Source organism: Lycorma delicatula, chromosome 10, assembly GCF_047948215.1.
Source record: "Lycorma delicatula isolate Av1 chromosome 10, ASM4794821v1, whole genome shotgun sequence".
Taxonomy (NCBI): domain Eukaryota; kingdom Metazoa; phylum Arthropoda; class Insecta; order Hemiptera; family Fulgoridae; genus Lycorma; species Lycorma delicatula.
In genome coordinates this window covers 101,769,542-101,781,902 of record NC_134464.1, presented here as the reverse complement: position 1 = coordinate 101,781,902, position 12,361 = coordinate 101,769,542, and the positions used below count along the sequence as shown (strand labels likewise).

Sequence of the window (12,361 nt, the reverse complement as noted above, 5' to 3'; positions counted from 1 at the left end):
TTGAATAGAAACTGTTTAATTACTGAACATATTTTAAAATGTATTTTTTTGTTAAGGTACTGTTCAGTAACAGAACAGATATACGAAAAATATCAAATTTGGCCTTTAAATATGGTATCATACAAATAACATCCATTTTGCACCAGGCAAAAAACACGATGTAATGATTACTTGCATTATGGCAGCAATTTCCTATGGCTTCCAGTTAATCCAAATTATAGGATTTATTTACATACTCTCCTGATTTAAGAAAAAATCAGGAGTTACGGGAAAAAACACATGAAAAAATGGCATGAGTTACGGTCCAGAGAATGAGGAGATCAAATAATATCAACATGGAAAGAGATTAGGCGCCCAGAAATTTATTTTTTAATTAATCTATTGCAATGAGAGCTCTGTGGGTAGTTGCCCATATTGCTAATACCAAACTCAATTGCAAGTTCCATCAAAATTAGGCTATCAGGATATTTTTAACCATGGAAAAATAGGGGTTTCCACTGCTCGCCTACATGCTTGATGTTTTCTGGTGCCTTGGCTGACCTTGTTCTTTGTGTTGGTTAAGATTTTAAAACTGACCCTGTAACTCTGAAGTTCTGTACCCAAAACAAAATAGTGTAACACAATGAAACATGACCTTTTCAACCCACTTGTAGTGTTGACAGAACCGATAATAATGACTGATAATTCACGATTCTCACCCAACCACTTCTCCATCGCTATTAAAATATTGCCTTCTGGGCAGATAGCCCCAATCCTTTACCTCTCCTCTCACCTATGTGCTATAGGTGGTAGCACACTAATGAAAACCATCAAGTTTCTGTGCCGCACCCTGTGTGTCCCAGTTTATGATTTAACTAATTTGGGTTGCTTTAACATATTTTAAAATAAAAATCTAAATATTCAAGTATATGTTCATTTAAAACATAAAAACTTTAGGGCTGCAATTGATTCTTTTAAATTTGTACTTATTGAATGTTGATGTTTTTAGCCATTAACAATTTCGATGTACCATCGAACATTGATCTGTAATGTTTAAACTAAGTAGTATTTTATCAAATAATTTTAATGCAGTAATAATCTGAGTTATGACTAAATCATGTTCTGCAACAAATGACTTAATGGTTCCCATGTATGATATTTAAAAATTGGAATAAATGTTATTTTGGTAATTCAGTTATCAAATATTTAAAAATTTAAGTTAACTTTTCTCAACATGGCATTATTGGTATATTATATATAATATATATATAATAATAGTAATAATAAATATATAATATCCATATATTAAACATTTAAGAAGTTTAAATATTTAATCACCAAACCCCCTTTTAAAATGGATTTCATTTTTTAACTGTACTCAAAGTTTTTTTACAAAAGTTGTTTTTGTCTATAAGTAATAATGCTAATGAACTAGTTTTTCAAATTCAATTTTAAAACTGCATGATGTGGGAGTTTAATGAAGTCTGCATGAAGTTTAAAATTTAACTTTTGTTGGAGCTATTTTAAATATGTGCTGTAAAAAATGTAGGATGCATGCTTCCTAACAAACCATTCATTCGAATCAATGGAATACACCAAAATTCTGGTGTTACGTTACACCCTCTTCACATGAAAAAATTAAGCCGTAATGCTCTGTTGGGTATGATGATTATTATTAAATCCAAAAACAACTTTATTGATTTTAAAAATATAAAAACACTTAATGAATTTCAAAATTAACAGAGGCTAAAACTAGATAATAAGTTATCTGACAGGCGTGTATTTTATAGAATACATAAAATATCTTTAAATAATTTTAAAATGAAAAGTAGCTGTATAGACATTAAATCCTTTGTTATTTAAATAATAATCTACAAAAGCTAATGCATTTTAATTTTTTAATTTATTTTAGTATTATGATTTAAGACAAGCAATGCATGCATTTTAAAAACTACAATAAGGTATATGAAATGATAGGTGAAAAAATATTAGACACTTGCCAGGAATTAAACCTAAGACTGGCTGATTTAAAAGCTTTATTTGATATCTATGCTGACTTTAAATTTAAAGCAGGATTTATTGTAGTCTTATAGCATAGCCACACACGCTCCAATTGTTTCGTGAAATTTATAAAAATTTCTTGAAAGGAGAATTGTATTTGTAGGGATGGGCCACCAAATTGGAAAATATTAACCACACTTCTATGTCAATTTAAGTTTTCCTTACTTTTTGTTTATGCATATCAAAACAACAATCAAAGTCTGTTTTTTCACACTTTTGTGAAGCTGTTTCTTTGTATCAACATACATTATCGTTAAATAACTGTGCTTTTCAATAGATATAGATCACATCATTACTGATAAAGCTGCCACATTTAATATAAATATATGTGATGCGATCTGTGAAACCATGCTCTGTAAGTAGGAAAAAACATTTTCTGGTTTTCACCGTTTCTAATAGAACATAAAATTCTGAAAATTTTGACACTAAAATTAACCTTCTATCATAAACATGTTATTTTTAATTGATTTTTCAAATCCGTTTTTGTGAAATGTTGATTTTTGGAAAAATGCATTCAAAATTTTTGAGAAGTAAAATTCAATAGCCAAGGAAGGAAAAAATGTTTCCATGAGAATATTATATTAAAATTTTCAGAATTTTTGTAGAATTATGTTATATATTCTAAAATAAAAATAAATAGAATCATTTTAACATTTTTTAATAAAGAAAAATCATGAATCATAGGAAGTACTGAACAAATTACATTATTTTCGCATCAAGATTCCAGAATTTTCTAAAAATTCCAATTTTATTAGTTCACTTACTGAACCCAGAGAAAGAAATAAAAAATTAAAAATACAAAGTGAAAGAACCGTTATGAATAAAGTGAAACAAAATGAATAACCAAACCACAAAACTTATAAAAAATTAAATCTGCAAATTATTAGACATCTGCAATTTATCCATTAATCCTAATATACAGGCATAAATATTCAAATACTATTCAGTTAAAAGTACTAAATCATAATACTTAGTGAAGTGAATAAAAACCAGTATTTACTTTTACTTGCAATTATACAAGTGTTTACTTGCAGTTCTGTGAATAAACAACGGTAAACCAAATACTTGACAAGTATTCTCTTTACTTGTAAAATAGGGAAGTGAATAACCTTTACTTATCAAGCGTTTACTTGCAACTACACGCAATTACACTACACTGACTAGTAAGAGATTTAATAACACTATTAGGACCTCAACAAAAACATTTTAAATAAAATTTAAATTTTAATAATTCAAATAATTCATTAAAATGTTATTTTTATTTTGGACCATACAGTTGTCTGCATGCAGAAGCATGTCTGTTTTACCATAATCATCATTTTCACTTTTTATGGCAAAAGGAAATAAATAGGCCCTGCTTGCAAGAGGTTTTGAAGGTATAAACAACTGCTGAGTCATATCAAAAGAATGACAGTATTCCTGATGTGATGCAGCTGTGAGAGGGCCTGGAGGAAACTTTACATTGGTCATTGCTTGTTTTGACAACTCTATACTATCTCTATAAAATTTTCATTCCTCCATCACTTTTTTCAAATGCAAGGACATTTGCTGTACTACTGCCATTTTTTCAGCTTCTGAAGAAATCCTACTTTTATTTAGAGTAGTGTAATGTGATTGACAGATCTTGCACAAGTCAGTTTTGGGTTTTTGTACAACAAAATTGGGACAAAATTGTTGCCACAACCTTTTGAAAGAACGATCAGATAGCAAACTAATGTTCTTAGTTAAGCAACACTTTTTACAATCATTAGATTTCAGTCTTTGCATCACTGGTAAGCAGGAGTTTAACTAATGGGTTGAACTGGGTTGCCTGCGGCCCAGGAAGAAAAAGAGCATTTTGTTCAGCATAATTATGAATAAAATTGACATCATTTACTGCATCAAAGGATGCAATGTGTTTTGGGCTGCGTCCAGTGTTACCATGGAGTTTAACTACAATGCCTTCAGAAAAAAAAATTTTTAAACCTTTTAAAAGACCCTTAAGTCTTTTAAACCTTTCCCATGAAAATCCATACAACAAGAAAGTTTTTCAGAGATATCGTGGTCATTCATCATAAATCTTGTTTGTTATTGTTGGAGTACTACCCGTTTTCTTTTTTGCCCAACAGTTTTTTCTCCAGTGCTGCACAGAGCACATAATTGGCCAAGAACTAAAAAAAAATCTAACTTATTTACATGGCCCTCATAAACATTGAAGCCCAAACTCACAGTTCTCATTTCCATGTACTAAATTTCTGAAAATAACCCACTACACTGAGTCTTGAGCTTGCTTACAGCCACATCCTGAAACAATAAAGTTTCTAACGAGCTGGTGTTCCATTTCTAACATCTCATCTGGGTCGGCCGGAACAACAGGCGTGTTCTCCGCATTAACATCATGTAAATTACAATCGCATCAGCTTCAGCAACATCAGTATTTAGGCCTGCTTCAATATCTGTGGCAATATGTTGAACCTCAGCAGTATGCGTACCCTGATAAATAAAAAATCAGAAAAAATAACTCCAAATGACTGGCCAAATCTTGTACTCTGTGCTGACTATATGTTTCTTACCCATAATATTAATGAATCATGGTAATTCAATGACTCAAATCTAATTTTGATTTTTTTTGTAGGAACTTATATTAGTTTGACAGAACAGTGCAAAACATTCAGGCATAAAACAATATTTTTAACCTACAACAAAATAATCTAAAAAATGTATTTGATAAGTATTAAAAATTTACTTACTACTGTTCCTTCATAAGTTGGAATTCCAGGTAATATTTCAACCTCAAGTCCAGCTTAGTCATCACTTTCACTCGAATCTTCCTAGTCGGAAAGTGAAAAAACGATTAAAATAGTCATTGCATACTTCTTGCAGTTGAACATTTAAATTAGCACCTAATGCGCATGAATTTAAGATATTTACACTCACCTTTTCAACAGACGCCTATGATAACGAAATACGAGTAAATCAATAAGTAAAATTATTTTTCTTAACAAATAATAGACGGACTTAGAAAATCACAAACACCGGTATACACAACACAAACAAGTAATGAAGTCGTCTGACTGTCATTACCAACTTTACGAAAATACTAGTAAAATTTGTGCAAAATAATTGACTGAAACTTGTAATTAATATTTTTTTATTAAAAAAATAATCTCCTAAATCTTGTCAAAATAAATAATATAATAAATATTACAGTATTCTCATTGTAACAAGCTCTGAAGATACCATGTCGTAAGTCGCATATGCGACTTATGACACGGTTTCTAAAATGCGCAGTGTGTATTTCAAGATCCGTTTTCGGTATTTTTTTTTACCTCCGGGTGCGCACTCAAGCAATTTTTTCCGCATTGACCCGGATTCGAACCCAGGACCTCCGTGTGAAAGGCCGAGACGCTACCACTTGCGCCACAAGTTATTGAATTCATTCAACAGCTGCTGCTAAAACCTAAAAATCTATTTTTTTGACATTACTTGTTAATTTTTGCTTTACTGGAAAATAACGCGTACCAACTTATGGTATGCTCATACACCGCATTATATTTAAATTTGTTCTTAGAAATTGAAATAAATTAAATGAAAACAAATTATTACTTTAAATTCAGGAATAAGCTGAAGTAAATTGACAAAAAAAGAAGGGTACTTTAATATAACAGGTAAGTATAAGATTAGTTCAAAAATAAGTATTTGAGAAGTAATAAAATGTTTGAGGGATTTCAAAAGAGTGTTTACAATTTTTTTTTCATGTTGTTCCTAAAAAAACTTAAATTTTTGATAAAATTTAGAATGTATTCGATTGGATTATTAACTAAAATTGAAAAAAGTATACTAAATTTAATTCTTAAGATATTAATGGATGGCAAAATATTATCAATTATAATTTTCAAAAAGTAACAATATTCTCATTGTTCTACATTTCAATAATTTTTAAGAAATTTGTCTAATTCGTCAATTGAAAATCATTTTTAATTCTCAGTACTACCTTGTTTTATTAAGTTGTTAGATGCAGTTCTTTAAACTGCTAATATATAAATCAAATATGTTCATTATGACCAACACAAATATTCTTGACTGAGTGTAGAAATCTTAAGTAACAACATTACCCTTGTCAGAGTAAATATTTAGTTGACTTAAATAGGTGAAATCTGACAATATTTAAATATTAGGTACACCCAACCCAGCTCAAAGTGTTACATGGTCGGCGATGAGCTCTTACAAATATGTTTTCTGTGTTGCTGAAAGGTCCATAAAATGTAATTAAATAATTAATCAATTGAAACTGGATTTGAATTTTTTTTAGTTAAGATACTACCAATGTAGTTTCACCCTACATTTTTGTTAATTGCAATAGGTCCTATGTGACAGTTAAGATTCGAATAAGCCAATTACTAAAAAATGATTTAATTAAAAATCTCCTATGAATCACTAGTATAAAACTCATTTACTTATAATAAAAAAACCTTTAATAATATTTAAATTAAAGATTTTATATATTTTGGTCCAATTTTGCTGTCAAAATTATCAGCATAAATGTAAAACCATGCTGAATTCATTAAAAATAAAATAACCTGAAAAATTATTTATATCTATCAAAAGTGGCTAAGAAACAAAACAAGAAAACAATTTTTTTTCTTTTAAAATAATAATTTTCTAACTATGTAATAATATCTACTGCTCAGGGATCTATTAAAACTTTTGGTACTATAAAATTTATCATTGGGTAACTACAAAAATGAATACGAAACTATAACACTGAAAAATCAATTCAATTTTCAAGTTTCTCATAAAGTGATAGATTGCATCAAATTCTGCAGACAAATGTGTCAATATGTATTAATTATAAAAGGTTTTGAAGTAAAACAACACTGAAATATTCACCACAGGATTTAAAACAATCTACCTAAGAATAATTATTTTTAAATAAAATTGAATTGGTTTTGGTAAATGGGCATTATTTCTGGAACGGTTGACTTGAAACTAGAAATGAATAACTGTCTGATTAATATGGGGCAAAGTAAAAAAAAAAGCGAGGATCTTAACAAAAGAAAATGTATAATTTATCCAAAAATTAAAAAAAAAAATGAATTAGCTGAATAAATTGTTTCAAATATTTTTAAATTTTAAGTTTTAGAGAATTTTTTTGAAAACAAAACACTTCTACTGGTAAAAATAATGAAAAAAGTTCATATAGGTCAATTAATGCTTTGTTTTCTGGCTAACGAAAGATTTCGCCCAGATTTCAGCTCTTCTAATAAAAATAAACTCTACTGTAATTTTTAGGACCAAAATTAAGGTTGATGGTTTCTTATGTAATTTGAGTTGCCAAAAACAGATCCCAGAACTGTAATTCCAGTAGTTTTTAAGATATCCGACGTAAAACAAAATTTGGTGTCGAAAAACAATTTTTTTTTTGTTTTTTTGTACAATAGTCTTGTTAAATGACTAATAGATGCAGAAGATTTAGTAACAAAACCTGTAGATAATTTAATTGTAAGAAAATTATTGTAAATACAGGCAATAAAAAGTATATAAAAACTTTTAAATTATGTAGTAAAACAGACAAAAAAAATAGATACAAAATCGTATTATTCTTTCTATACCTAATAAACATCGTTATCTGGTGCCATAACTATGAATCCTGTAGACCAGTGATTTTCAACCTGTGGGGCACACCACCCCCAGTGGGGCATTATAACACTAAATGGGGGGCGCGAGCATATAGAAAAGAAAATATTTAAAAAAAATGTATTAATTTACTAAAGGAAAACAAAACAAAATACATTCTGACATAATAAATAATAAAGTTCACATTTACCCTGATATAATACACTTAAAAACAGTTTTGTATCAGTACTGCACAATGTACGAGTATTTAATAATTAACTTATCACTACTAAATTAAAAAACAAGTTTAATAATAATTAATTACTCTCTTGGGCCTGTCTTGCAGAGCAAAGTTTTTCGAAGGAAGGTTTAATATTAGAAATAGACACTCTGAGTTCTTTTTCTATATTTAGCTGTGATCAGTATTTTGTCTTCAAAGCAGCCACTGCAGAAAATCCGGTTTTGCAATGCTAGAATGTTGAAAATGGTTGTCGAAATGCTCTTGTTTTCAGCACAGAAAACACATCATCCACCCCTGCCAAAAATTCAAAGAGTGATTTATTACTAAATTGTCTTTTGATTTTGCCACTTCCCGTGAAGATTTTCTACGAAGATTTCTTCTTCGGCAGTTGCAAGTCCTCCAGGAGTATTCTGAAATGGATCCCTAACCCGCTCGTAAATTGCTACCAAGTTGTCATCAGCAAGAAAATACTTTTTAAAATTTATTATTAAACAAGTGCTTTGTGATTGTGTGGGGTGTAGTTTATAAGGATAGCAAGATCATTTATTTTCTGTAATTTGAATCCAGCCAGATGTTTTGTATATTGCGTATTGTATCGATACAATTGATCCAATATTACAAATTTTAATAAGTATTGAATATTTTATAGAATGCTAGACGGATTGAATTGCAAGTGTGATGGTTTTTATATATTATTTTGATCATTTTAAATAATAAATTTTAAGTATTAGATAAAAAAATCTGAACAACATTTAATTTTTAATAACGTTTTATTATTTTATTTTGAAATTAAAAATATTTAAATACAATTTAATTTACTCAAAAGAACATGTTTCTGTTCTATTAACAAATTTTTTTCTGTGCATTTATTACATCCTAAACTATCTGTTTTATATATTCCTCTCTTTGCTTTCCTTAATAGGTTTTTCCTTTTATAACTAATATAAAAGCTAAACCTGGTTGTATTATAATGCAGCCAGCCAACTTAGTTCACTTTTACAAGATTCTGTCACAAAATACTCTTTTCTTATATTCATATTAAGAAGTTGCTTCAAATTTTATCAGTCCAAATTATTTTCCTTTTCTGAAAAAAAAAAACTGATTCAAAAATTGATTTGATTTTAATTTTTAAATATCTCAAATTCCAGAAGTAAATGCACACCAGTCACAAAATTTACACATGGCTTTTTTTTTACATAATAACATTTTTAAACATTCATAAATGTATCACATGCAGGAAAGAAATAGATAATCTTTGTAAATCTTTATCTATGAAGTCCAAGAGGAGGTAAAGAAACTGTTCACTGAGAAACACTTGTCTTTTGTCTTCTTTGACGCCAGTGGTGTCCTCCACCAGAACTGAGGATTGAAAAACATTCTCAGGCCAGTCCCGAAGGACCACCCTTTGAAGGTCTCCATCAACGACACTGTCATCAATTATATGACAAAGCTCCACACCAGACCAGGATACAGACTCGTCCATTTTCACATCTGGGGTCTGCAAAGCTACATCCGTAAAGATAAAGTACGTTTGGATACTCTCGTCCACTATTTCCGGCTGCATTTAGTGCTTCTCCTGGGACTCCACATCACTGTCATCAAGAACATCCCGGAACATATCTACCATTAGCCATCCATGTTACGAGAACACGCTTTAATTTCCAAATTTGTGGTCATGTTATATTCAACAAGAGAATTCAACTCTTAAACGTAATGTAAAAGAATTGCCGTACTATTTGCCAGACATTTCACCCACCTCTTAAGATCCTTACTATTACCGACTCTCTGCTCCCCCTCCACCATTCAAGAAACCATTGGGGGATAAGGAACGCAGACTACTACCTTTGGAGTCTTCTTCTCTGCAGCCTATTGGTGGAGGGGGGGGGGGGGGTGTAACCTCTGTTTCCTAGATGTCTTGGGGAGTCCCTGCCCCACCTCCATGTCATCATCAGCTATTTTATTTAGTCAAGTAAAGATCTACTTAAACCTGTATCCTCACAGTGACACTTCTCACAGTAACTAATAATTTAGCGAACTATTCTTACACATCAGTATATCTGCAGTGAAGTACTCATATTAAACCAGATTGTGATGACCATCAGGGCATTCATAAATTTTCCAATAACAGAACGTTTGATTTTGTATTATAGCAGACCACAAGAATATGTTCCACAACCACAGGCAGCTTGTTGCTACATGAGAATGTTAAGAAAATGCACATTCATTTTGATTTTTACTTTGATGAGAAGCAAAACGTATCTTTTTCGTAGTAAATGTTTAATTTTTTTTTTGTGAATTAAATTTCTAGCGACTTATTTTGTCCCTGTTTACCTATGAATATCCAGAACCAAGATCCATTTTCTTGCGCTCTGATTTTTGTAATTTAGGTTATATTTTTTATCTGCTTTAAGTGAAAACAAAATTTTTATGTAAAAAGACAGTTTTTTATTTCTCAGCGAGATAAAGAAGTGAAAAAGCAGTACCAGAACTGCGTTCCAGTGTATATATTCCAGTGAATATTATACTGTCTGTATCAACATTTAGACAATGACAAGTGCACATTTAATTACACTTGTGCCACGTCAAAAGAGTTGTTAAAATATAGGGTGATTCAAAAAGGATTCACAACTTTAAAAGCATGTAAAAGTTTATTGAGATAACTTACAGATTCGGCTGAAGTCTCATTTCATAGAAATACACATCAAGTTTGTCACCCAACATTCACTTTGATTTGATATGGCTTACATTTGTAATGCAATATATATCCCACCTAAAGTCGATTTCATTCCAGGCTATGGCCTGGAAGTCGGGCGTTACCTCTGCAACTGTGGCTTTAATTCGAAGGCTTAGCTCAACAAGGTTAGTAGGCAAAGGTGGTACACATCTTTAATGAAACCCCTCAAGAAAAAAATTGGGGTAAACAATTGTTTTTGAGGGATACTTTCACACTAAGTGTTTGTATTATTCACTACTTTTTCTATATCATTGTGTTTTTGTTGATATTCAAGCAATTTGTTTTTTGGGCTTCTTTTCAACTTTCAACTAATTTTTTTTTTCTTTTGGGGGGGTGATAATAAGAAGATTCCCTTACACTTTTACACTGAAAATTTTTTTTGGTGAAAAAACAAATGCTTTTTTTGAAAAAATGGTTTTTAGTGAATAAGAATCTCACCCAAAAGAACAAAATTTAATCACAAACTTAGGTAAATAAAGGTAAGGTAAACTGTAATATTTAGTGGTATCACAATATGGCTAATTGCTGAAATGCCTGCTACATAAAGTCAAAAATTCAGAAATACAGCTACAACAGAAATACATAAAAATAATGGAGGATAAAGTATGATGAAGAAGAACTTTAATGTCAACGAGTAGAAGACATAAATCAATTACACATTAAGTAAAAGAATATAATCAAAGATAATTAGAAAGAAGAAACCTTCCTACCTAATTGATATGACAGAGGGTTTTGAGGGAGGAAAAAAGCTGACAACAAATTTGTAATACTTTCCTGGTATTGATAGTCAAATATTATGGTTATTAAATCCAAAAACGGCATTATTGATTTTAAATATATAGAAACGCTTAATGAATTTCTAAAAAAAAAACAAAGGCTAAGACTAGCTAATAAGTTATCTGACAAGCATATATTTTATACAAAGCACATTAACATTTTTGAAAAATTTTAAAAGGAAAAGTATCTACGTAGACATTAACATCTTTGGCTATTTAAGTAATAATCCTCAAAGGTTATTTATTGCGCTTTAATTTTTTAATTTTTTTTTTTATATTATGGCTTATGACAAGCAATGCATATATTATAAGAAGAAAAATATGGTATTTGTAATGACAGGTGAAAAAATATCAGACCCTAGCCAGGAACTAAACCTAAGACTGGTCGATTTAAAAGCCAGCATGCTAACCACTACACCGATCATTCAACAAATTTTGTAAATTTTTATGAACTCACATTCTCCTTATAAGGGTAGGGATTTTAAAATGAGTTAATCACTTTTCTAGTGCTTCATTTATTTTTTCTCTACTTTTGGGAAAATAAATCCAATTAACTATGCATCACATTAAATATAGTTCAAAAAATTAAATACTTAATTTTAACATTTTTTAGTAAAAATTAATATAGCAGAGTTTAATGTTCTTTAGCCAAAAAAAAGCTAATAGTATATTCATTAATTGTATAATCAATATATACAAGTGAATTTGTTTAAAATAGGTATCATTATGAAAAAAGCTAATAGTATATTCATTAATTATATAATCAATATATACAAGTGAATTTGTTTAAAATAGCTATCATTATGGATAGATTTAAAAAAGATCTTTTGGTATCAAAGGTAAGAGATAATCGCTTACAGTCATCTACTCTTCTGTAATGATAGATTAATTTGATATTTCCTATGATTTACTTTATCTGGAAAAATGTATTCAAATCAATGTTTAAAATTTTTTTATATAAAAAATAACTATTTT

At 29.7% G+C, this 12,361-nt stretch overlaps 1 long non-coding RNA gene across 3 annotated transcripts in view; it reads right to left on the bottom strand.

Annotated features, from left to right (window-relative positions):
• The window catches only part of LOC142331393 (uncharacterized), a 112,497-nt gene that overhangs the window by 47,221 nt on the left and 52,915 nt on the right, over positions 1–12,361 (bottom strand). For all 3 annotated transcript variants that reach the window (XR_012757976.1, XR_012757978.1, XR_012757977.1), the window contains exon 3: positions 4,770–4,850. This is a non-coding gene — a long non-coding RNA (uncharacterized LOC142331393). The remainder of the gene's footprint in view (positions 1–4,769; positions 4,851–12,361) is intronic.